The sequence below is a fragment of the Budorcas taxicolor genome, chromosome 12 (genome assembly GCF_023091745.1).
Source record: "Budorcas taxicolor isolate Tak-1 chromosome 12, Takin1.1, whole genome shotgun sequence".
Lineage (NCBI taxonomy): Eukaryota > Metazoa > Chordata > Mammalia > Artiodactyla > Bovidae > Budorcas > Budorcas taxicolor.
Window position 1 is genome coordinate 34,551,975 of NC_068921.1, and position 27,466 is coordinate 34,579,440.

A 27,466-nucleotide genomic window follows, 5' to 3' on the forward strand; every position below is an offset into this window, starting at 1 on the left:
TCAGAGTACTACTAGACACATTAGAAATAATACATGAGTGTTAATTGATTAATTTATGACAAATGCTTAAGAGATTAAATGACCATCATTTAAAAATAAAATCAAACTGAAAACTTCTCTCAGTGAAAACTTTCCACAGATTTTTTTTTTTTTTAAAGAGTGGGGAGGCAGTGGGCGTGCTGAGTTTTCAATTAGATATTTTGCTGCCAAGAAGAGAAACTTAGAGTATAGGAAAAAACAAACCCTGAAGCCAAACAAAACTGATATTTTTCAAGGGCTCACTTAATTTCAAAACCACAGCATTTTTCATTGCTTTTTTAACTTAAAAAAAAAAAAAAAAAGACAGCTATGCACATCTGCTCAAAATTCAGTCCAGAGGTGAAATGATGAAATCAAGCTGTATCACACATGTATGGTTTTGATGTCCCCTGTTGGCACATGGAAATGCCAGAGGACATGCTTAAATAACCTGGCATGTGAGCCCCAGTACTTGTTAAGGGGCCAGACACACGGCCCATGAAAAGCATCTATACGGATAATTTCAAATTGGAGATGCTGAATTCTTGCAGGCTCCTGTTTTGACCAATCCCATCTGAGATTATATGGGAACAAGCTGTTTTCAGCATCCACACCTGACTCCAGGCACAAGGATGTAGAAAAAACTGGCACCTAAATCCCATGCCTCCATTTGCTGGAATCCTGAGTTTTTCCTTCACAGGCTCTCTCAGGTTGACCTAGCCTTTCTGGGGATTGATTACTTTTCTGGGTTGTGCTGGAATATAATTCTTACCCCCTTTAGTTTGTGCAGAAACTCTTTTGGAGGATACTGTCCACCATTTCTTCACTTAAAGCCATCCTTACATACACCAATTCTTTTTAGATTTGGTTTGGGGGATAATAAATCTGTAAAAAATCACATTTTTCTGTCTGCAGCTTTACATATTTCTCTTGTTTCCACTTTCGCTTTGGCCTCCAGAAAGCTCAGTCATGTTTTGAATTCAATTATAGAAGCAATGTTACATGTTAATATTATTGTATTTGCTGTAGCTTTTCCTCCTATCTCATTCTCCCTTTCGTGGGTCTATCATATGCTTTTTTTGGGTAAATTTTTTCAAGACCCCTCTGGAGAAGGGCAGGATTTGTAGAAATGATAAAGCATAACTATTTTTAAGAACATTTAGAAATATTTGGCTGCGCTAGATCTTTGTTGCCACATGAGGGCTTTCTCTAGCTGCAGTGCCTGGGCTTCTCCTTGCAGTGCCTTCTCTTGTGAAGCACAGGCTCCAGCTGAGTGGGCTTCAGTAGCTGCAGCACGTGGACCTCGAACGCTAGAGCGTGCACGCGGTAGTAGCTTCCAGGCGTGCGGAATCTTCCTGGACCACGAACTGGGAACCTGCGTCTGTAGGCAGTATCCCCAGCATTGGCAGGCAGATTCTCATCCTCTGCACCACCAGGGAAGTCCATAACTATCTTTTATCATCCAGCTAAATTGTCTTTGTTTTAGATTATTTGCCCTGGAGGAAATGGACTGCACCCTCTTTAAAGAAATGAGAGAGGAATAGCTTGCTTCTCTATGAGGTTAACCGTGAACACGGCATCCATGCTGGCACAGGATTAGGTTTGATAACCAGGGAATGACTCATTCTTAGAAGTTTTAGTTTCTCAAGTTCTTTTCTTTTTTTAGTGTGTTACCCTGGAAAGGTACACAAAGTATATCTAAGAAAATACAGTTAATAAAATTATGCAGACAACAGCAGTGAAGTTAGAACAATTGTGACTAAATACAGCAAACTGTAAATAAGATTTTAAAATGTGTATTTATCTGGATGTTAGAGACACACTGGCCCACATGATCAGTCCTGGGGTCCATCCACAGTGGGTTCCCTTCAACAGTTTCCTGCATCACCCACCCATGCTGTGCATGCGGGGCCCTGGGTGTGCAGGCTGCCTTGCACTGCCTTGTCCTAATAATCATTTACATTGGATCCTCGGTCAGACAGACATGGCTCCAGAACGGATATAGCTCATCAACTCTGCTTGGAGGTGAAGGAGCTCTCTGAGCAAACACGGCAGCCAGGCAGGTGCTGGAGGGTGGTCACAGGTGCAGCAGCAGCCAGGGAAGCCCTTCTGACTCCAGGTGCTTCCACCAGCATCTCTGGGGTGCTGTGCACACCTTGATTTCCCATGACATCACAATTCCTCTAAACTGGAAGTGATGCTGAGGTCTACTGGGCAGTTTTCCACTGCACACAGTGGGGCTGGGGTCCCTGAGGTTTCCTGGGCAGGTCTCCACTGCAAACAGTGGGCTGTGGTCTGAGGTCTCCTGGGCAGTTCCACTCTGCACACAGTGGGGCTGGTGTCCCTGAAGTCTCCTGGGCAATTTTCCACTGCACACAGTGGGGCTGTAGTTTCTGAGGTCTTCTGGGCAGTTAGTTCTCCACTGCATGCAGTGGGGCTGTGTTCCCTGAGGTCTCCTGGGCAGTTCCCCACTGCACACAGTGGGGCTGGTGTCCCTGAGGTCTCCTGGGCAGGTCTCCACTGCACAGAGTGGGGCTGTGGTCCCTGAGGTCTCCTGGGCAGTTCTATACTGCACACAGTGGGCCTGGTGTCCCTGAGGTCTCCTGGGAAATTTTCCACTGCACACAGTGGGGCTGTAGTTTTTGAGGTCTTCTGGGCAGTTAGTTCTCCACTGCATGCAGTGGGGCTGTGTTCCCTGAGGTCTCCTGGGCAGTTCCCCACTGCACACAGTGGGGCTGTGGTCTGAGGTCTCCTGGGCAGTTCCCCACTGCACACAGTGGGGCTGGTGTCCCTGAGGTCTCCTGGGCAGGTCTCCACTGTGCACAGTGGGGCTGTGGTCCCTGAGGTCTCCTGGGCAGGTGTCCACTGCACACAGTGGGGCTGTGGTCTGAGGTCTCCTGGGCAGTTCCCCACTGCACACAGTTGGGCTATGGTCCCTGAACCTTCCTGCTGTGAGTGGCCCCCGCTTTGCCCTGGGCCCTGGGTGGGTCCTGGGCTGCATCACCTGTGGGAGCCTGGAGGACGGGTGGCCCGCCAGCCTCCGTCGCACCATGGGAGGCTGAGTCCTAGCACTTTCTGGCCTTCCTTTTCTCATTTGCGAAATGAGGAGATTGGAACAGGCTCTGTTTTGAGCAAACCCCTTGGGATCTGTTCCAGAATAATTTTCACAAACTGAGGGTCTTTGCCCCACACCCTGTGTCAAAGCAGCTCTGATGTGGGACTCTTTTTAACGATGCCACTGCGCCCCCCTGTGGTTGGAAGCAGAGTCACCAAGGGTGTTGGTGCCCAGGACTCTGGGGAAATGCGGGCTGGAACCTTGGACATCAGTACAGCTGCCTCCGATGTCAGTAGAGACACACGGACTAACCCACCAGCACTCGCCAGATAGACTGGTGGCCAAGTACAATGGAGAGACCCCAGGGTCAGCAGCTTGGGAAGACTAGCAGCCAACGGAGTCCCTCTTGCTTGGAGGACAAGAAGTGGGGTGTTTCTCAGCGCCCCTGGAGAGTCAGCCTCCCTCCCCATGGGACCAGCACCGGAAGAGCTCCCAGGCCATGCTTGGAGCCTCTGGGTGGCCTTCTCGTCGGGTCCTCACCTCCTGGCTCGGCTGCCTCCAGACCAGAGGCTCACCCACCAAGTCAGGAAGAGCAGCCCTGTCACGGCGAGGCCTGCTAACAATTTCCGGGAACTAAAGACAGAATCTGGGCAATAAAATACAGCCTAACCTTTCCTTTTCTTCTGTGCTTAGTCTAGAGTCACTGGCTCACCCTGGGAAGGAGTGGGGCGGGTAGAGTGCAGAAGCCCCGCCCACAACACAGAACCCAACGTGGCTGCTGTGACGGGCCCTGTGCAGAGAGGCTGCCCGGGCAATACGACTGGAGCCTAACATCTCGGCTGTGCCGAACCCAGCGAGCACCCTGCCGCCTCCATGCCGAGGAGACCCAGAAAGCAACCCTGCCTCAGCCTGTGCAGGAAGCAGGTGCTCTACGCTAGGAGCTCTAGGGTCTCCATCATTTAAATTTTTATTTATTTATTTATTTTTATTGAAGTCGGAAGTTGGGGTAAGCAGATGCAGGCTATTATGTACAGAATGAATAAACAAGATCTTACTGTATAACACAGTTCAGTTCAGTTCAGTCGCTCAGTCGTGTCCAACTCTTTGCGACCCCATGAACTGCAGCACGCCAGGCTTCCCTGTCCATCATCAACCCCCGGAGCTTACTCAAACTCATGTCCATCACGTCGGTGATGCCATCCCACCATCTCATCCTCTGTCATCCCCTTCTCCTCCCACCTTCAGTCATTCCCAGCATGAGTGTCTTTCCCAAGAAGTCAGTTCTTTACATCAGGTGGCCAAAATATTGGAGTTTCATCTTCAGCATCAGTCCTTCCAATGAATATTCAGGACTGATTTCCTTTAGGATGGACTGGTTGGATCTCCTTGCAGTCCAAGGGACTCTCAATAGTCTTCCTCAACACCATAGTTCAAAAGCAACGATTCTTCAGCGCTCAGCTTTCTTTATACTTTATACAACTCTCACATCCACACATGACTACTGGGAAAATCAAAGCTTTGACTAGATGGACCTTTGTTGGCAAAGTAATGTCTCTGCTTTTTAATATGCTGTCTACGTTGGTCATAACTTTACTTCCAAGGAGCAAGTGTCTTTTAATTTTATGGCTACAGTCACCATCTGCAGTGATTTTGGAGCCCAAAAAATAAAGTCTGACACTGTTTCCATTGTTTCCCCATCTAATTGCCATGAAGTGATGGGACTCGATGTCATGATCTTTGTTTTCTAAATGTTGAGTTTTAAGCCAACTTTTTCACTCTCCTCTTTCACTTTCATCACAAGTCTCTTTAGTTCTTCTTCACTTTCTGTCATAAGTGTGGTGATATCTGTGTATCTGAGGATATTGATATTTCTCCCGGCAATCTTCATTCCAGCTTGTACTTCATTCAGCCTGGCATTTTGCATGATATACTCTGCATATAAGTTAAATAAGCAGGGTGACAATATACAGCCTTGACGTACTTCTTTTCCTATTGGGAACCAGTCTGTTGTTCCATGTCCAGTTCTAAGTGTTGCTTCCTGACCTGCATACAGATTTCTCAGGAGGCAGGCCAGGTGGTCTGGTATTCCCATCTCTTGAAGAATTTTCCAGAGTTTGTTGTGATCCACACAGTCAAAGGCTTTGACATAGTCAATAAAGCAGGAATAGATGGTTTTTTGGAACTCCCTCGCTTTTTTGATGATCCATTGGATGTTGGCAATTTGATCTCTGGTTCCTCTGCCTTTTCTAAATCCAGTTTGAACATCTGGAAGTTCATGATTCACATGCTGTTGAAGCCTGGCTTGGAGGATTTTGAGCATTCCTTTGCTAGCATGTGAGATGAGTGCAATTGTGGGGTAGTTTGAGCATTCTTTGGCATTGCCTTTCTTTGGGATAGGAATGAAAACTGACCTTTTCCAGTCCTGTGGCCACTGCTGAGCTTTCCAAATTTGCTGACATATTGAGTGCAACACTTTCACAGCATCATCTTTTAGGACTTGAAATAAGCTCAACTGGAATTCCATCACCTCCGCTAGCTTTGTTCATGGTGATGCTTCCTAAGGCCCACTTGACTTCACATTCCAGGATGTCTGGCTCTAGGTGAGTGATCACTCCATTGCGATTATCTGAGTCATGAAGATCTGTTTTGTATAGTTCTTCTGTGTATTCTTGCCACCTCTTCTTAATATCTTCTGCTTCTGTTAGGTCCATACCATTTCTGTCCTTCATTGTGCCCATCTTTGCATGAAATGTTCCCTTGGTATCTCTAATTTTCTTGAAGAGATCTCTAGTCTTTCCCATTCTGTTGTTTTCCTCTATGTCTTTGCATTGTTCGCTGAGGAAGGCTTTCTTATCTCTCCTTGCTAGTCTTTGGAACTCTGCATTCTAATGGGTATATCTTTCCTTTTCTTCTTTGCCTTTTGCTTCTCTTCTTTTCTCAGCTATTTGTAAGGCCTCCTCAGACAGCCATTTTGCCTTTTTGCATTTCTTTTTCTTGGGGATGGTCTTGATCCCTGCCTCCTGTACAATGTCAGGAACCTCCACCCATAGATCTTCAGGCACTCTGTCTATCAGATCTAATCCTTTGAATCTATTTGTCACTTCCACTGTATAATTGTAAGGGATTTGATTTAGGTCATACCTGAATGGTCTAGTGGTTTTCCCCACTTTCTTCAATTTAAGTCTGAATTTGGTAATAAGGAGTTCATGATCTGAGCCACAGTCAGCTCCCAGTCTTGATTTTGCTGACTCTCTAGTGCTTCTCTGTCTTTGGCTGCAAAGAATATAATCAATCTGATTTCAGTATTGACCACTTGGTGATGTCCATGTGTAGAGCCTTCTCTTGTGCTGTTTGAAGAAGGTGTTTGCTATGACCAGTGCGTTCTCTTGGCAAAACTCTATTAGCCTTTGCCCTGCTTCATTCTGTATTCCAAGGCCAAATTTGCCTGTTACCCCTGGTGTTTCTTTACTTTCTACTTTTGCTTTCCAGTCCCCTATAATGAAAAGGACATATTTTTGGTGTGTTAGTTCTAGAAGGCCTTGTAGGTTGTCATAGAACCATTCAACTTCAACTTCTTCAGCATTACTGGTTGGGGCATAAACTTGGATTACTGTGATATTGAATGGTTTGCCTTGGAAACGAACAGAGATCATTCTGTTGTTTTTGAGACTGAATCCAAGTACTGCATTTCAGACTCTTTTGTTGACTATGATGGCTACTCCATTTCTTCTAAGGGATTCTTGCCCACAGTAGTAGATATAATGGTCACCTGAGTTAAATTCACCCATTCCAGTCCATTTTAGTTTGCTGATTCCTGTAATGTCGACGTTCACTCTTGCCATCTCCTGTTTGACCACTTCCAATTTGCCTTGATTCATGGACCTAACATTCCAGGTTCCTATGCAATATTGCTCTTTACAGCATCAGACTTTACTTCCATCACCCGTCACATCCACAACTGGGTGTTGTTTTTGCTTTGGTTCTATCTCTTCATTCTTTCTGGAGTTTTTTCTCCACTGATCTCCAGTAGCATATTGGGCACCTACCGACCTGGGGAGTTCATCTCTCAGTGTCATACCTTTTTGCCTTTTCATGCTGTTCATGGTGTTCTCAAGGCAAGAAAATGGAAGTGGTTTTCCGTTCCTTTCTCCAGTGGACCACATTTTGTCAGAACTCTCCACCATGACCCATCTGTCTTGGGTGGCCCTACAAGGCATGGCTCATAGTTTCGTTGAGGGAGATAAGGCTGTGGTCCATGTGATCAGATTGGTTAGTTTTCTGTGATTGTGATTTCCCGCCTGTCTGCCCTCTGGTGGAGGATTTCTATACACATTCACATATCCTGTGACAAACCATAAGGGAAGAGAATATGAACAGGATTGTACATACGTGTGTAACTGAGTCACTTTGCTGTACAGCAGAAATAACACAACCCCTCTCTCTTTGATCAAACAATAAAGCTTTCCTTTGCTTCCAAACCAAACTTGGTCTTGTTCTATGGGCTCCAGTGACACTGGCAGGAGGATACTTGTGGAGGCCGACTCAAGAGGGTCAGTAACAGATACTGGCCATCCCACCTCCTGGGCCAGCATCCAGAGCCTCCTCAGTGTGCTCCTAATAGAGAGGAAAAGGCCACGGTTTTTTCAAAAGCCCAAGAGGAAGCAGCCACAGAGAACAGACACAATGCAGGTCACGCTATTTTCAGATGGGAGTCAAGCAGTCCCAGATAAGGGACCCAGCTGGGACCATGGAGACAATGGAGGTGTGGGGGAGGGGACAGGTGCTGGCCCATTATAAAAATATAGTCCTAAAGGGAACCCAGGCAGCAGGAAAGAAAGCTATCAACTGGGATAAGGTAAAGGAAATCAGTCAGGAGCCAATGGAAAACACAGCATTCCTGAGGTACCTTGGGGATGCCTCCAAGTCTATACTACCACTGACCCCTGAGTCATTGGAGGGGAACACAATCCTGAGGTCATATTTCATTTCCAAAACTGCTCCAGCATTAGGTGCAAACATCAGAAACTGGAAATAGAAACAAATACCCAGACCTCTCGCTCAGTCAAGGTTAATTCAGTTCAGTTTAGTCATTCAGTCATGACCAACTCTTTGTGACAACATGGACTGCAGCATGCCAGCCTTCCCTGTCCATTACCAACTCCCGGAGTTCACTCAAACTCATGTCCATCACGTTGGTGATGCCATCCAACCATCTCATCCTCTGTCGTCCCCTTCTCCTCCTGCCTTCAATCTTTCCCAGCATCAGGATCTTTTCCAGTCAGTCAGTTCTTCACATTAGGTGGCTAAAGTACTGGAGTTTCATCTTCAGCATCAGTACTTCCAATGAATATTCAGGACTGATTTCTTTTACGATGGACTGGTTGGATCTCCTTGCTCTCCAAGGGACTCTCAAGAGTCTTCTCCAACACCACAGTTCAAAAGCATCAACTCTTTGGCACTCAGCTTTCTTCACAGTCCAACTCTCACATCCATATGTGACGACTGGAAAAACCATAGCCTTGACCAGACGGACCTTTGTTGGCAAAGTAATGTCTCTGCTTTTGAATATGCTGTCTAGGTTGGTCATAATTTTTCTTCCAAGGAGCAAGTGTCTTTTAATTTCATGGCTGAAAGCACCATCAGCAGTGATTTTAGAGCCCCCAAAATAAAGTCTGACACTGTTTCCACTGTTTCCCCATCTATTTCCCATGAAGTGATGGGACCCGATGTCATGATCTTAGTTTTCTAAATGTTGAGTTTTAAGCCAGCTTTTACACTCTCCTCTATCACTTTCATCAAGAGGCACTTTAATTCTTCACTTTCTGCCAGAAGGGTGGTGTCATCTGCATATCTGAGGTTATTGACATTTCTCCTAGTAATCTTGACTCCAGCTTGTGCTTCATCCAGTGCAGCGTTTCTCATGATGTACTCTGCATATATACCTGTTAAATAAGCAGGGTGACAATATACAGCCTTGACACACTCCTTTCCCGATTTGGAACCAATCTGTTGGTCCATGTCCAGTTCTAACTGTTGCTTCTTGACCTACATACAGATTTCTCAGGAGGCAGGTCAGGTGGGTATTCTCATCTCCTGAGTGTAGCATGGGACCTTTTGAACTAAAATGGACTGGAATGGGTGAATTTAACTCAGATGACGATTATATCTACTACTGCGGGCAGGAATCCCTTAGAAGAAATGGAGTAGCCATCATGGTCAACAAAAGAGTCCGAAATGCAGTACTTGGATGCAGTCTCAAAAATGACAGATTGATCTCTGTTCATCTCCAAGGCACACCATTCAATATCACAGTAATCCAAGTCTATGCCCCAACCAGTAACGCTGAAGAAGTTGAAATTGAACAGTTCTATGAAGACCTACAAGATCTTTTAGAACTAACACCCTAAAAAGATGTCCTTTTCATTATACGGGCCTGGAATGCAAAAGTAGGAAGTCAAGAAACACGTGGGGTAACAGGCAAATTTGGCCTTGGAATACGGAATGAAACAGGGCAAAGACTAATAGAGTTTTGCCAAGAAAATGCGCTGGTCATAGCAAACACCCTCTTCCAACAACACGAGAGAAGACTCTACACATGGACATCACCAGATGGTCAACACCGAAATCAGACTGATTATGTTCTTTGCAGCCAAAGATGGAGAAGCTCTATACAGTCAGCAAAAACAAGACCAGGAGCTGACTGTGGCTCAGATCATGAACTCCTTATTACCAAATTCAGACTTAAATTGAAGAAAGTGGGGAAAACCACTAGACCATTCAGGTATGGCCTAAATCAAATCCGTTATGATTATACAGTGGAAGTGAGAAATAGATTTAAGGGACTAGATCTGATAGAGGACCTGATGAACTATGGAATGAGGTTCGTGACATTGTACAGGAGACAGGGATCAAGAGCATCCCCATGGAAAAGAAATGCAAAAAAGCAAAATGGCTGTCTGGGGAGGCCTTACAAATAGCTGTGAAAAGAAGAGAAGTGAAAAGCAAAGGAGAAAAGGAAAGATATAAGCATCTGAATGCAGAGTTCCAAAGAATAGCAAGAAGAGATAAGAAAACCTTCCTCAGCAATCAGTGCAAAGAAATAGAGGAAAAGAACAGAATGGGAAAGACTAGAGATCTCTTTTCAAGAAAATTAGAGATACCAAGGGAATATTTCATGCAAAGATGGGCTCGATAAAGGACAGAAATGGTATGGACCTAACAGAAGCAGAAGATATTAAGAAGAGGTGGCAAGAATACACAGAAGAACTGTACAAAAAAGATCTTCATGACCCAGATAATCATGATGATGTGATCACTAATCTAGAGCCAGACATTTTGGAATGTGAAGTTAAGTGGGCCTTAGAAAGCATCACTACAAACAAAGCTAGTGGAGGTGATGGAATTCCAGTTGAGCTATTTCAAATCCTGAAATATGATGCTGTGAAAGTGTTGCACTCAATATGTCAGCAAATTTGGAAAGCTCAGCAGTGGCCACAGGACTGGAAAAGGTGTTTTCATTCCTATCCCAAAGAAGGGCAATGCTAAAGAATGCTCAAACTACCACACAATTGCACTCACCTCACACGGTGGTAAAGTAATGCTCAAAATTCTCCAAGCCAGGCTTCAGCAATACGTGAACCATGAACTTCCAGATGCTCAAGCTAGATTTAGAAAAGGCAGAGGAACCAGAGATCAAATTGCCAACATCCACTGGATCATGGAAACAGCAAGAGAGTTCCAGAAAAACATCTATTTCTGCTTTATTGACTGTGCCAAAGCCTTTGACTGTGTGGATCACAACAAACTATGGAAAATTCTGAAAGAGATGGGAATACCAGACCATCTGACCTGCCTCTTGAAAAACCTATATGCAGGTCAGGAAGCAACAGTTAGAATTGAACATGGAACAACAGAATGGTTCCCAATAGGAAAAGGAGTATGTCAAGGCTGTATATTGTCACCCTGTTTATATAACTTCTACGTAGAGTACATCATGAGAAATGCTGGGCTGGAAGAAGCACAAGCTGGAATCAAGATTGCCGGGAGAAATATCAATGAACTCAGATATGCAAATGACACCACCCTTATGGCAGAAAGTGAAGAGGAGCTAAAAAGCCTCTTGATGAAAGTGAAAGTGGAGAGTGAAAAAGTTGGCTTAAGCTCAACATTTAGAAAAGGAAGATCATGGCATCTGGTCCCATCACTTCATGGCAAATAGATGGGGAAACAGTGGAAACAGTGTCAGACTTTATTTTTGGGGGCTCCAAAATTACTGCAGATGGTGATTGCAGCCATGAAATTAAAAGACGCTTACTTCTTGGAAGAAAAGTTATGACCAACCTAAATAGCATATTCAAAAGCAGAGACATTACTTTGCCAACAAAGGTCTGTCTAGTCAAGGCTATGGCTTTTCCTGTGGTCATGTATGGATGTGAAAGTTGGACTGTGAAGAAAGCTGAGTGCCGAAGAATTGATGCTTTTGAACTGTGGTGTTGGAGAAGACTCTTAGGAGTTGCTTGGACTGCAAGGAGATCTAACCAATCCATTCTGAAGGAGATCAGCCCTGGGATTTCTTTGGAAGGATGATGCTAAAGCTGAAACTCTAGTACTTTGGCCACCTTGTGAGAAGAGTTGACTCATTGGAAAAGACTCTGATGCTGGGAGGGTTTGGGGGCAGGAGGAGAAGGGGACGACCGAGGATGAGATGGCTGGATGGCATCACTGACTCGATGGACGCGAGTCTGAGTGAACTCCGGGAGTTGGTGATGGACAGGGAGTCCTGGCGTGCTGTGATTCATGGGGCCTCAAAGAGTCGGACACGACTGAGCGACTGAACTGAACTGAACCATTACCTTCATTACCTCCACCATAGTTTGGCCTCAGGTCAAACAAGAGGGAGGGAACACAGTCCCACCCATCCACAGAAAATTGGATTAAAGATTTACTGAGCATGGCCCCGCCCATCAGAACAAGACCCAGTTTCCCCCTCAGTCAGTCTCTCCCATCAGGAAGCTTCCATAAGCCTCTTATCCTTCTCCACCAGAGGGCAGACAGACTGGAAACCACAATCACAGGAAACTAACCGATCTGATCACATGGACCGCAGCCTTGTCTCTGAAAATACGAGCCATGCCGTATGGGGCCACCCAAGACAGATGGATCATGGCAGAGAGTTCTGACAAAACGTGGTCCACTGGAGAAGGGAACGGCAAACCACTTCACACACATTTGCTTTTGAATGGAACTCAGCCTCCTTCTGTTGGGGTAAGCAAACAGGGGAGGGCCCTTCTTGGGGCCTGACTCACAGGGCAGTATCAGCCCCACTGACCCCAGGACATGTGTCCTGGCAGGGGAGGCGTGGACGCTACCTCCGCTCTCCGCTGGGCACTGGGCAGGTGTCAGTGGCAGTGGACCTGCCCTCTGTGAGCGCCCGTGCCCTTGGATGTAAGCTGCTTTCATCGTGAGGTTTGCGGTGAGGTGGGAGGGAATGGGAAACGCAGAGTCCCTGGCCCTCCACCAACAAGGTCCCCATGCACATCCGATGGTGATGCGTGCAGACGCACTTTGGCGGCCTCTCGTGAACTGAAGCCAACTCGACCCCGCACAGCGGGGCGCCCCTCCTGGTCGGGGCTGCCCTGCACCATCAGTCCTTTGAGAACACGGGGCACGTGTCCTCAGATTGCCCTCCAGTCAGGAGAAGCCAGAAACCTGGATGGTACATGAAATCTTCCAACTTTTAAATGTTGACAGTGTTTAAAAATGCCTGTTTATTAAACACATGCTTGTGTGCCTAGTCGCTTCAGTTGTGTCCGACACTTTTGTGACCCCATGGGGGTCTGTAGCCCGGCAGGCTGTTCTGTCCATGGGATTTCCCAGGCGAGAATACTGGAGTGGGTTGCCATGCCTTTCTCCAGGGGACCTTCCTGACCCAGGGATCGAACCCGAGTCTCCCACACTGCAGGCAGATTCTTTACCATTTGAGCCACTGGGGAAGCCCTCTTAAGAAACACCATGCTGAGCAAAAAAGTAAAGGGCAGCTGAGACACATCCAGGCAGTAATTCAGCAAGGGGAGTAGCAGGGAGAGCAATTAAACCCTCAGTAAGGTGGCGGGAAAAGTCGTCTTTTTGTTTTTTTCCTCCATTAAGACCACTTTTATTGCAGGTGAGTCACAAACTTCTCTTCATCTTCTCATTAACTTAATGAGGGAGGCGTCGCTGATACAGAGTGCAGCTAACCCAGATGAAGGACGCAGCCCCTCATCTCTAACACCACGTTTTAGATAAGAGCAATGGCAGAGCGGGGATGGACTCGCGTGGGGTCAGAAAGATCAAACTTGAACTGGTGTCTGTCACAGCCCGGTGTATTCTGTTCACCAGACCTTTTTATTTACTTGACGTTCCAGCAAAAGACAGTGTTTTATTTGTGAAACACGCTTCATGTTTTACGCACTTCATCTCAAGTTTTTTCAGAACTAACCTTTGTCCTAAGGGGACTACAATCATTCCTAAGTAACCCTAAATAAGAGCTAGAACATTGTTGTTGTCTCTTATCTCATAAGAGATTTAGCTACATCACTGGAAAAAAATATGGCAAAGCACACAAAGAAGGGCTCCCTCGTGTTCAGAGATGGTCCTGCTGCTTTAATTATGCTGTGGGTTTTCTGCCTTGTGCATTTGTTAAAACTGGGTGGGTGGAATTTCATGGGAGGACTGGCATGAATTTAGTGGCTTGGGAGAAGCCCAGCTGGAAAAGCTAACTATCCTATTTAGGTGGGAAAGAGGAGAAACAGGAGGACTTTCACATTACCGTGTGGGTGAAGTTTGCATGAGGGAGCATGATGGGCTTTTTCCCCAAATACTCTCCAAACCCACAAAAGCAGTGGTAATATTCTATCTAGAAATGGGGGGTGGTGACCACGTTCCTCTCTTGGCCCGAGGTTTTACCAAGCATCGGTGCCAATTTTTGAGCTGATGCCATTCAGTTCAGTTCCGTTCAGTTGCTCGGTGGTGTCCGACCCTTTGCGACCCCATGGACTGCAGCACTCCAGGCCTCCCTGTCCATCACCAACTCCCAGAACTTGCTCAAACTCATGTCCATTGCGTCAGTGATTCCATTTCTGCTTTAGAAAGAACAACATGGTACTTTATGTTCTTTCAATCTAGGAGATCCATTAGAAAGAAAAGACAGATTTAGGGTTTAGGCGTAAGTGCTGTTTCTGTGCACCTAGTCCAAAGCTCAGCTGGACTCCATGGTGGCCTGGATTTCCTTGTCCCACAGCTAAGGTCAGGTAGGACTAGGTATGACATGGGTTACAATGGTGGGATGGGGATGGAGGCTGGAAAATAGCCCCGTGTCCTCGTAAGAACATCTGTAATGGGTTCAGTTAGGAAAGCAGCACTCAAGGAATTGTTCTTGAAGGCATACTATGCTAGATATCTCCACAGTCAGTTCTGGGGTGTGTGTGTGTGTGTGTGTGTGTGTGTTGCCACATCTAATGGGTAAAAGGATTCTTAAACACTGGAGCCCATCCTGGATCGCCTAGATCATTTCTTAGTTCCCTGGGATTTATTTTAATAGCATTAGCAGTAATTGACTTTGTGGCATGCAAAGAGCCTACTCTTTCCCCCTGATGGTGGAAAAGATTGAGGGCAGGAGGAGAAGGGGACGATAGAGGATGACATGGTTGGGTGGCATCACCGACTCAATGGACAAGAGTTTGAGCAAACTCTGGGAGATACTGAAGGACAGGGAAACCTGGTGTGCTGCACTGCATGGGGTCACAAAGAGTCTGACAGGACCGAGCAACTGAACAGCAACAGTACAATGTATCCATACTACAAAACATTATTTAGCCATTAAAAACTATGTATTGAGAGCATAGCTAACTTAGGGAAATATTTTATAAGAGTCAATAAAAACTGTCAATACAGATTGAAATTGCTTGAGTCAGGTCTCCTCCAGTTGCCAGGAACGTCGACGTGGCTCAGATAAAAGGGCCTTAAGTAGACTTCAGAGGTCTCGTGAGGATCGGAGACAGAGGTTGCTGGAGACTGAAGCTGGAGCGTCGCCGAGCACAAGGCTCTTTCCTAGGATTCCCGACTCCCTGTCGAGGGAAACCTTCCTCTTCCTGCACCTGCTTCCCTCTCTCATCCGGCCTCCTTTCCTGAAGCACAGCCTCTGCTGTCTCACAGTCCAGGCTGCACACTGTCCTCCTTGCTTCTCTTACACGTACACCTGTTTGTCTCACCTTCATCGCTCACTGGCTTCCTAGCTCCGTCTCCCAGTTCCAAATTCCTGTGCTAAAGGGACGTGTGGTCTGGAGGAGGCCCTGGGCGGGGGCCGTGCTGATGGAGCTGGCCTTGCATCCAGCTTCTCTGGGCTCCTCGGATGCTGCAGCTGTTTGTGTATCACCGAGCGGGGCTGAGTGTCCCTAAGGCCACCCTCTCCACATTCCATGCCCAGATCTGAGGTGAGCTTATACCGCCATTTGCCCAGCCTTGCGGCCGAGGATTCGCTGAATCACGTCACCCGTGACCCAAGGCAGCTGGCCCTGGGCTGACACATGTCACCAGACCCCATCGAGGGCCTCTGAGGAGAGCAGCTGCTCTAGGCGGATAGGTGGTGCTGGTAGAATAATATCTGGCTAACATTCGTGGGGAGCTGGGCCTGGTGATGTGCACAACTCTTCACGCACGCAGGCTCTGTTGTCACCCGTTTTACATTCAAGGACACTGACGCCTGAAGACAAGTCATGTTGCCAGGCCCCGTGTGGGAGGTGGGAAGTGGGGGCCTGAACACAGCTAGCGTGTTCTTACTCATCCTGCTCCATCGCCCCCCGTCACTGTGTGGGGCCCTTCCCTGGTGGGGGAGGGGATAGGGTGCAGCACCTTCACAAAGTCCTTCACGACGTCCTCGTATCTAGTAAGTCCTGCAGAACACCTGGATTCCAGTGCATCCAGAAATAAAGGTGGTTCTTCTCACCCCCTGCTGGTGGGACTGTCAGCTGGTAAAGTCTTCCTGGGGCCAATGTGGCAACTGGTTGCCTGGAGAATCCTGTGGACAGAGGAGCCTGGCAGGCTACAGTCTATGGGGTCGCAAGAGTTGGACACGACTGGGTGACTAAGCACGGTAGGTGGCTAAGTGGCAGAGAAACTGCCTGCCAGTGCAGGAGGTACAGGAGACTTGGGTTCAGTCCCTGGGTCGGGGAGATCCCCTGGAGGAGGAAATGGCAGCCCACTCTAGTATTCTTGCCTGGAGAATCCAATGAACAGGGGAGCCTGGCGGGCTACAGTCCATGGGGTCGCAAAGACTGAGACACCACTGGGTACGCAGGCACATATAGACATGATGCTTTAAACATGTCCATTCTGTCTGATCTACTATTAACGTCCAAGAATATAGCATAAAAGAATCATTCTAAATGCACAAAGATTTATAGCTGCATCTGGATATATCCAAAATATCCCACAGTAGAGAAGTTGATAAAAGCCATTATAAATACATCTGATGAAATGAGATAATCAGCCTTCCTTAAAAATTGGCTGCCTGAGAAAGAAGTGTGCTCTGCCTCAGTCCCTGCTGTCCAGCTATGGACAGATGTCCAGCCACACACCCAGATGCCCACCATGGCCCGAGGCTGTGGGGACCTGAAAGGACCCCCAGATGGGTGGCGCTGCTTCCCTGGGGCCCATGTGATCACGGGGTCATGGATCGGTTGGCTGTGTCCAAAGCTCCCCACACGCTCTCAGCTCAGGGGCTGCATGTCCTCTTAGGACTTGTCAAGGCAACATTCTGCTGCTCTTAGAAATGTAACCGGGGATTTTCTGAAGTTGACCTGAGCTGACATAGCAGTTTTTAAGGGCAAGTGTCTTACTCCCACGTCTTAAGTAATAATTCTCAAACTGGGAAAGTGTCTTAAAGCAGGAAATATACAAAACTAATAACTTCTACGATTTGAAGAGCTAGAGATTATTAACTATATGCCGAGGACTGCCTACTCCCACACTGGAAGGCAGTATTCCCATTTCACAGATGAAGAAACAGAAGGTCAAAAGCACAGGTGACTTTATTAGACCCTGGCTCAGTTACAAGATTGAAGCCATCTGTGTGCTCAGTTGCTCACTTGTGCCTGACTCTTTGCAACCCCATGGACTGTAGCCCACCAGGCCCCTCTGTGTATGAGATTCTTCAGGCAAGAATATTGGAGTGGGTTTGCCATTTCCTTCTCCAAGGGATCGAAACTTTGTCTCTTGTGTCACCTGCATTGCAGGCAGATTTTTTACCACTAGCACCTCCTGGGAAGCCAGGCCTGCTTGCTAAGCTGCCGAAAGCAGCTGTTGAGATGAGAGAGCCTGGCCATGTACACAGATGACCTAGCAGAGTCTGGGACAAGGACATGCCAGCTAAGACTCCAAAAGTATGAGCAGGTGCTGAGATGGCGCAGACAGCTCTTAGGCTGAGCGACTGTTTCCGAGTCAACACACATCTGACACTTAAAGAACTTTGAGTTCGGCCATGCAGGCCATGTGGGCAGAGGGGTTGGGCCCCAAGATGTGGCTGGAGAGAAAAGTGGACCATGGTGAGAGCCTCGTCTGGGAGAAGAAGCCAGAGGGTGGTGGTGCCAGCTCCTTAAAAGCCCCAGACAAGTGGCCACAGCTTCCCCTCTGGCTAAGCCTTCTGGTTCTGGGCAAGGGTGGCTCCAGAGAACACTTTCGTATGCCATTTCAACGGGTCAGCTTGAGGTGACCCCTGACCTCTGACCTGTGTGCACCAACAGTCAGTCATGGACCTGAATGCAGGAGATCCATGATCACTAATTATCTGGAAGCCTTTGATTCCTTAACATGTTTACGATGCAGTCTAAACCCTCTGACAACAACATCCAAACATGATGAACGTACCAGGAATTTAACGTTTTAACTGAACGCTTAAAGTTTATAGCTGGTGCATCTGGACAGTGGGGTTGGAGGTCGTGCACTTGACCCACGTGGGTACAGGAACCTGTAGCATGGGCGTAAAACCACATGGAATCATCTGTAAATGTCATGACAGTGGAAGCTCATGGAGGTGTTGAAACTTCTTCAGGTGGATTCTGCATAACCGGGATTCCACTGGGCCCTTTTATGCAGTGTGAGCAGGTGGGGGAATGGTTTAACCTTTCTGAAAACTATGTATGGCAACCTGAAATCCAACAATAGAGAATCAACTGATTAAGTTATATTATCACTGTAAAAAGCGCTATGATGCAGGCATTACAAATATGTTCTCAAAGAATAAAAGAGGGAACTATTAGCATAATTTAAGTGGGAAAACTAGATACAACATTTATATGTGTGTGTATATATATAGATGAAATATGGCTTCCCAGGTGACTCAGTGGTAAAGAATCCTCCTGCCAAGGCAAGAGATGCAAGAGACACGAGTTTGATCCCTGGGTCAGGGAGTTCCCTGGAGGAAGAAATGGCAACCCACTCCAGTATTCTTGCCTGGAGAATTCCAAGGACAGAGGAGCCTGGAGGGCTACAGTCCATGGGGTCACAAAGAGTCAGACACGATTTAGTGACTAAACAACAACATATATGAAATATATCAAGTGATGAAGAGCAGTTATGTTAGATGGTAGGATAATGGGTTATATTTGTCATATTTTCTAAAATAAACCCATATTGCCTGGTTAATTAGCATAAGGCAATAACTGTCATTTAAGAAAAAAATCTAGGTGTTGTCATTTGACTGCAAAACTATCACTGGATGAGTGATGGCACAAAATCTGAGACTTGGCGTAATTGATTGCACTTGTGCAGACAGATGGCAGGCAGAGCCCGGGACCCCGATTCCTGTCTACACCTGCTCTGAAGAGCCAGTTTTGATGAATAAAGAATCTATTTGAGAGACAGCAAAGAAATTGGACACAACTGAGCGATTAAACACACACAGCACACACATGCACTCGCGTACACACACATACAAAGAAACAGTTGGGGCTTCTCTGGTGGCTTAGTCGGTAAAGAATCTGCCTACAATGTGGGAGGCCTGGGTTCAACCCCTGGGTAGGGAAGATTCCCTGGAGGAGGAAATGGCAACCCACTCCAGTATTCTTGCCTGGAGAATCCCAGGGAAGGCAGCGCCTGGTGGGCTGCCATCTATGGGGTCGCACAGAGTTGGACACAACTGAAGTGATTTAGCAGCAGCAGCAGCAACTAAACCACCACCACCAGGTCCGGGGTGGAGAAACCCTGTTCCTGGTGGTGGCCACACTGACACAGAAGGAGAGACAGAGGTCAGAGGGCAGGAGGGACTCGCTTAGGGGCAGGGGTCCCCGGGAGGAGGCCACAGCACAAGGCAGTCCTTGCCTGGGGGTCTCCAGCACCTGGAGACAGACTCCACATCCCCTGCAGAAACATCTCTGACACCCCAGTGTCTTCTTACTCCCAGCGCTGACTCAGTACTGTGGCAGGTTCTGAGGGATCCCAAATCCACTGCAGAGGGTAAGGAGAGATGGGACAGTCTCACCAAAGGTTTCCTCCTGCTTCAGGGAGGCAGAACAGAATGACGCTGCAGGAGCTGCACACAGCACAGCTTCCTGGAAATTCACTCTCTAAGTCTCTCCCCAAAGCCTCCATCCTCGTAGTAACACTCGGCTCCACTCTCCGTGCCTGGCCCCCTCCAGCTCTCTCTTGGCTCCCCTCATCCACTCAGCTCTCCCTCTCCTTGGATCCTGGCTGCTGGGGACTTTCTAGCTAGGTCAGTACGACTGGGCTCACCTCTGAGCTTCTGCTACTTGGGTCCCCACCCTCCAACCTGATGCAAAAGAAATCCATCTTCTTAGGGACCCCTTTTCCTTGGCAGGTGGGGGAGTGGGAAGTTACAAACACTTAGAGCTTATCTAACAGTTCAAAGTTATGGGCAGAGGATCACCCTAGGTGAACAAGCAATTGAAGATTTTCCCAGCACCTACCTAAGGTCCATGTGGCTTCATTCATCTTGTGACCATGGAAACGATGCTGTTGGTACTGAGGGAACATTACTCAGCCAATAAAAGGAAGGCATTTGAGTCAGTTCTAATGAGGTGAATGAACCTAGAGCCTGTTATACAGAGTGAATATCGTATATTAACACATGCATATGGAATCTAGAAAGATGGTACTGATGAACCCATTTGCAGGGCAGCAGCGGAGTCGCAGACGTAAAGAACAGATGTGTGGACACAGTGGGGGAAGGAGACAGGGGGACGAATGGAGAGCGTAGCATGGAAGCATGCACACTAAAGATACTCACATGCACAAAATGAGAGCCTGTGGAAATTCGCTGTATAACCCATGGAGCTCTGTGACAACCTAGAGGGATGGAATCTGGTGGGAGGTGGGAGGGACTTTTCAGAGGGAGGGGACATTTGTATGCCTAGGGCTGATTCATGTTGTATGGCAGAAACCAACACAATATTATAAAGCAATTATCCTCCAATTAATAAAACAAAAAAAGAACTGGGGGGTCAGGCTTACCTCCAGAGGTGACTGGTGGCCCACATGGCACCACAGTGAGAATCAGGGGAAAAGGGTTCCCCAGACAAGTTTTCCCCCCGATAGGAGCCTGTCCTCTGTCCTTACCTGGTGATTATGCTAGGACGAAACACTCCCTACCAAGTCCTAGGACACTATGCACACATAGGACTCCGTGAGGCCAAGATTGCCAAGGACTCCCTGCGGGCAGTTTGGTGTCCTGAGGGCAGCTTGCACGCGGCTGCTTTGCAGAGAGGCAGGTGGCTTTGCTCTGGGCTGATTCTGGCACTGGGGGCCTGCTTGGTCTCCCCAGGGGAGAGTTCTAGACTTTGCTGAGCTGAGTTAGCAATTTTCCTTTGGGGTAAAGCAGCCCGGAGCTTGGACGCTCCATCTGCGCCCAGATAATCCTCCAATGCAGATCCCACTGGGGACGTGGGCTGGTCCACATGGAACCTGGATGAACTTGGATGGAGGAGCATAGTGCACCCACCCAAGGCACGGAGGGGAAGGCTGTCTATAAACACAGACTTTCCTGGGATTTCACATGCCCCTCTTGTAGGAAGAAAGGAGATAGATCCTATCTGATCTATTGTTACAGTATTTTTAATACTCAACTGGCAGTAACAATGAAAACATAGCGCCTCTGACAGCTGGAGAGCATTTCACAATTTACAAAGTATTATGAGTGAATGCTTTTTTTTTTTTAACCTTTGGGACCTCCTACTCAAATCCAAATAAAATACAGAAACCACTTTGTGGGCTAGAACCTGCAAGGCACACATGGTGTATTTATTGCGTTTCAGCAGCAAGTATGCAGCTGGTATTTTTCTTGGTGATTCTAGTAAATTACAGGATTTCCAGACTGGACATGGACAAGGACTCTCCGTTTTCCGTGGGAATATGCCACCCACTAAAGACTTGTCTAAGGCAACCGCGGCCCTAGGTCTCCCTGGGTCCAGCGGAGATGACCTCCTGCAGCCGTGCCTCCCTCCGAATGAAGCTCTGCAGTCAGAAGAGAAGGGACAGCGGGCTCTCTGTGGTCTGTGTCACCAGCCCAAGCCAGCAGGCCGCCTGGTGCAGCATTATCGACACCCGAGGTTGGGGAATGGCTCTATCTCTTTAAATAAAAAAAAAAAGCATGCGTGCGGGAGGGGAGGGCGGGCTGCTGACTGCGGCACCGGCTTGGGGCCTGGACCAGCGCGGCTGCGGGGCCAGTCGCGCCGGACCCGCTGACGGGACACAAGGACAACAAAGGGCGGACGCGGCCCTGGCAGCCCCGGTGAGCGTGTGAGGCCCCGGCTGGGGGCCCGGAGGGGGCCCCGGGAGTGCGGGCCCCGCGGGGCGGAGGGAGGCGCCCGGGCCCTGCGGCCGATGGGGGAGCCGCCTTTGGAGAGGACTGGGGCACTTCTTGAGCGCCCCTGGCCGCGGTGAGGAAGGGGCGCTTTGTCCACTCCGCCCAGTCTGGGCCGCGGCCTGCGGCGGTGGGCGAGGCGCCCCGCCCCCGCCGAGATGCTCAGACAGCCCGGCTTTGTCATTTTCATTTCCAGCCCGGCTTGTGGGTCTGCTCACAATGGACCCTTTGCTGTGACGCGGAGTGTGGGCCCTGGGAGTGTCCTGTTGAATTGTAAAGCGGGATCCCCCAAGTGCCTTCCAGCCTGATGCAGAGCAATCGTCCTTTAAACTGCACGCCCTGAAATGAGTCCACACATACCACCCAGTTATCCTACATAGCAGTATCGGGACACCCTGCTTTGAGTGGGTGTTTTAACGTTTTCCATAGTTTTAAAATTATATTTTAATCAGTGATCCTTAAATTCTTAGAAAGAGTATCCCAGTTTTAACAACAATGAAAGCTCTCTCGTTCCTTTTCTGTTTCTTAAAACGAGGTTGATACCTCGGTGAAGAGGGCTGGGTTTGTTTCTGACGTGCCAGTGTCTGGGCTTTAATTTTGTGTGACTTTGTCTTCCCTGTGCGAGGAGAGCCCGTTTGGATGACAGGCGGAATGCAGGTCAGCCCCGTGTGCTCCCTGGAGTCATGGCCCAGGGAGCTCTGACTTCTCCAGTGCGGGCGGGAGAGCTAGATTCTCAGCCTCATTTTATGTGTCACTTGGAAGGCGGATCTCGCCTGTTGTTTCTTAAAGCTGTATACATCGATAACCAGGCACGGACTAGGTTAGTGCCTGGGCATCGCATCCCACTGGCTTTGCTCAGGACTAACCGGCTGTCTTTCCCTGATCTTGCCGCAAAGTCTTCTTTCACATCGTGGACGAATGACACCCGGTTCCTTGTCCTCCTTCCTCCTGCGGCCGTCCCTTCATCCTTTCTTTACCTTTCTGGCTTTGTGCCGGGCCAAACCGCTCCTTTTCTGTCGAGGTCAAGGCTCCTTCAGTTTCTCTTTCAAACCAACCATACTCTCATACCTTCCTGGCTCCTTGTTTGGTTTTCGAGATCTTTTCCATGATGAAAATGGTGTTTTCTGTTCTTCACATGATAGAAAGGGAAGCCTCATGACAGCCTTACTTTAAGACAATGTTGGCTTACATCAGCACAGCTCGTGTTGCTCTACACTGGGTTTGCTCTCAGAAGAGTTGGGTTCAGATCTCAGCTCTGCAGACCCTGAAAACCCTCTCAGCTTCTGCGAGCCTCAGTTCCTTCCTATGCTAGAGATGTTGGCAGTTGTTTGCACAGTTTTCTAGGATTGAGATGAGCCAGCACCATCTGGCTCATCTTGAAGGCGCCCAGCACCATCCTTGGCACAGATGTAGCTACTCAGGGGATGTTTTGTCATTTTCCCCTTCAATTCATCCAGCTGCCTGTCCACCCATCCATGGGGAAGCAGGCTAAAGAGGGTTCTCTGCCATGTCCCTGAAGGAATGGATTTTGAAATGATCGTTTGACCAAGTGCTTCTTAATCAGCTCTGAGTACATAAAACATACTCAGTACTTGATAAGGATCCCTTAGAGCTTCCCAGGTGGCTCAGTGGTAAAAGAATCCCCCTGCTAATGCAGGTAACATGGGTTTGACCCCTGGGTTGGGAAGATCCCCTGGAGGAGGGCATGGCAACCCATTCCAGTATTCGTGCTGGGAGAATCCCATGGATAGAGGAGCCTGGCGGGCTACAGTCCATGGGGTTGTGGAGAGTTGGACACAACTGAGAGAGACAGAGGGAAGGATCTCTTGTAAAAGTGATGCAGACATTTCCATGTCGGCACAGGCGTGTTCTGCTGGAGGAGGAAGGGCTCGTCCCTTTCCCTAGGTCCCTTTAAGTCCTGAGTGATGGCAGAACTGAGGACTTCGACAGTCCTGCCGTGAGTCCAACTGAGGACCGCTAAGTGAATGATGTAAAGGGCGCCAAACTGGAAATGGGAACAGTTCCTATGGTGGTTCTGATGGTGGACAACCAGGGTGGCAACCTGCTTTTCCTACTGCCAATGCTGGGACTGCTTTCGTTTCTGTTTTATGCGCCTTTCTCCTTTCGCCTCACCACCTTTGCCTCCCTGAAACTCCACACTGAGCGCCTTGTGTCAGACTGCAGTCAGGATGGGCCGTTGTGCCTGCGCCTCAGGAGACACGAGGAGGTGGGAAGGGCCACGGCCTGGGAACCAGGGGCGTGGCCCTGCCTCAGCCTTGGCTCCTCTCTGTGCTAATTGGAGAGTCATTTAACCTCAGCTCTGAGGTGAGATGTATGGTGTAGACCATCTTTACATTTCCTTCAAGGCCTGACATACTCAGTTTATAACAATTATTCCATCAGATGCCACGGTTTCATGCTTGCTGCCTCTCTTCATTCTCACAGCAGCCTTATGAAGCAGGCAGCGCATTTTGCACATTATTAAATGTAATATTAAGACAGAGTAGAGGCCCAACCATTCCTGATTTGTAGAAAGAGGGGCTTGATGAGACAGTCTTCAGTTTGGTTTTCTCACTGGACGTCAGTGAACGCTGAGATCAGCCCCCCTCCCCAAATACTGACCCCTGCACCGTGGGGCTCTGCCTCAGGGCACCCAGAGGTCATGGGCATGTGAAGCCCAGGATGCCACTGGGCTTCTCTGTCTTGTCGGGGACATTGGTGTTTCACGTACAGCAATGTTCCATCCAGACAAATGTCGGTTTTCAGTATTCTGCTCTGGCTGAGACCACCAGTCTGTCATCTAGTCCAGAAAATATGGGCTCTGCTGTTTACATGGCCTTTTCACGTGTTCTAAAATGACATTAAAAAAAAAAAGTCAAAGCTGCTTGAATATTTTTATGGGTGATCATTTAAACTTCATAGAACTTCTTATTTCATTAAAGTACTAAGTCCTAGAGAGAAGTTTGGATTTTTGCTGCATCTGGAGTTTGTGCACTGTTTTACCATATGAATAGAGGTTCAGTCTTTCTCCTTGTTTTTAATGCAATGATGCATTTAACCATTAAAAAAGTCCTAACAGGGTTACCAGATGAATTACAGAAACTATTGTATAAGATAAACATAATCTAAAACACTTGTTTGAAATTCACATTTAACTAGGCATATTTTTACTTGCTAAATCTGGCACCCTTATATAAGCAGAATCTTACTTGATAAATAATGGTTACTTCATTGGAGAAGGAAATGGTAACCCACTCTAGTATTCTTGCCTGGAGAATCCCATGGACACAGGAGCCTGGTGGGGTACAGTCCATGGGGTCGAAAAGAGTTGGACACAACTGAGTAACTAATATTTCATTTCATTTCATTGGGCATAAAGATACTAACTTGTTAGGTTTTTAAACTTACAATATAAATTACATCCAGTTTTTGTCAATTTTGTATAATATGCCAAGCATCTCCCTGGGTTTATTGACTAAAGCTTTTGTCTATGAAATGTTTAAACCCCATGATTATCCTAAGAAGATTCTGATCCTGAAGAGCGTGTCCCAGTCACCTCATGTTCCTCAGAGGCCCCGCTAATGACTGAAAAAAGTACCCAAGATTTTAAATATATTTATTTGGAGTCAGATAACATGGTTTAAAACTGCCTGCACGTGAGACTAGCTCTGATGCTTCATCTCTCAGAGGCTCAATTTCCTCCTCCTTAAATGGACTCAATGACTGTTTTCCTCCATAAATGCACTCATTTTCCTCCTTAAATGGACTCAATTTCCTCCTCCTTAAATGCTCAATGGCCACATCCCCCCTCCCCATCTCACCACTGTCAGATGTCAGGTGGGCAAAGCCCCTCCTCCAGGCTTCTAGAGAAACTTGGGTTTTCCAGAGAATGAGTGCATATTACTTTTCCCTTCAAAAAGTCAGATAATAATATTAGATAATATCAAATGAGATCTATTTCAATCATATAGTCTATCTTTACTATGTGATTTTTAAAAGCTTTCCTGAGGGACTTCCCTAGTGGTCCAGTGGGTTAAGACTTCACTTTCCCGTGCAGGTGGCATGGGTTCCATCTCTGGCCTGGGAGCTAAGATCCTCAAGGCCGAAAAACTAAAACATAAAAAAGAAGCAAAATTGTAATGAATTCAATAAAGACTGAAAAAAGTCCACCTTAAAAAAAAATCTAAAAAAAAAAGTAAAAGTTTTATTGAGATATCATTCACATATGAACACGATTCACCCATACGGCATATTAATTTTGTATAAACTTGGAAGATAATTGAGCTTTTAAAGGTCAGTCTGAGACTCCAGGGAGGTAATGCCAGTGGTAGCCCCTCCAAATCCTTGTCGCCAACAGTTAGCTCCGCCCTCTGATGGACCAAATGCTGACACTAGATCCTCTCGATTCAAGACATGCTGTGAAAGTAAAGATGTCTCTCGTTGCCTGGAAATGGCCAGAGTGATGAAATGATTCCTTCTCTATTGAATACCTTCTGTATCCACGGCCTTGCATCTGACGAGGGGAGGCAAATGTGAACAAGACATTCTGGGGGACCTTCTTGCAAAACGAGGAAGGTTTCTATGATACAGAAGAGAACACTTGGGACACTTGAGGGGATAATTTATACATTTTTCTTATTAGATTTGATATACGATATTTTTTCTGCAGTAGATTCTACTGGAAATCTTTACTGCACACACATACACACACACACACGAGGGCTTCCCAGGTGGTGCCAGTGGTAAAGCATCTATCTGCAGTGCAGCAGACTCAAGACATGGGTTCAATCCCTGGGTCGGGAAGATCCCATGGAGAAGGAAATGGCAACCCACTCCAGTACTCTTGCCTGGAGAATCCCCATGGACAGAGGACCCTGCAGTCCATGGGGTCACAAAGAGTCAGACATGACCGAGCAGGCACACAGGACACACCATCAAACACCCTCCATAAGAAGTATCTGTTACCTTTGGCTCCACGTCTGGGCTCTGTAAAGCGTATTATGTAAATCTTTAATATCAGGGATGTTTATCTGGGGTCATGTAACGGCTGTAGTGACCATGACCTTCTCTCCAGTAGACCATGCCCGGGCAGTTCTGTTATTAAGAATGGCTGCAGTTCTTCCTTTGTCTTACATTTTGGGCTCTTGACTTACAAAGTGAATTAATCTGACTTCTCTGTTTTGCAAAGATGCCTTTTTCAAGTCTGTGCTGACTCACATCTTGCTCTGACAGCAGGGAGAGCAATACTGTTATTCCGAGGGTAATTCCAGTGATGGCTCCTGTGGGTCAGAAGTCTGTCTGCACTGGCTCCTTGTTTCTGCAATGCTAGGGACTTTCAAGGGTGAATTTTTCAGCACATCGCAGAGGATTTAACTGTGTGTGAATGTGTCTGATCGAGCATGATGAAAAGTAATGCTGATTTTTATTTCCCATCTTTAGAGGAATGTGTGTTCTATTCACAAGAGGTCGCTGAAGTCTCTTCTGGCTTGAGTCTTTGCTATAAAGGAGTGAAAAGACTGTTTTTAGGGAGACTGGCACGGTTG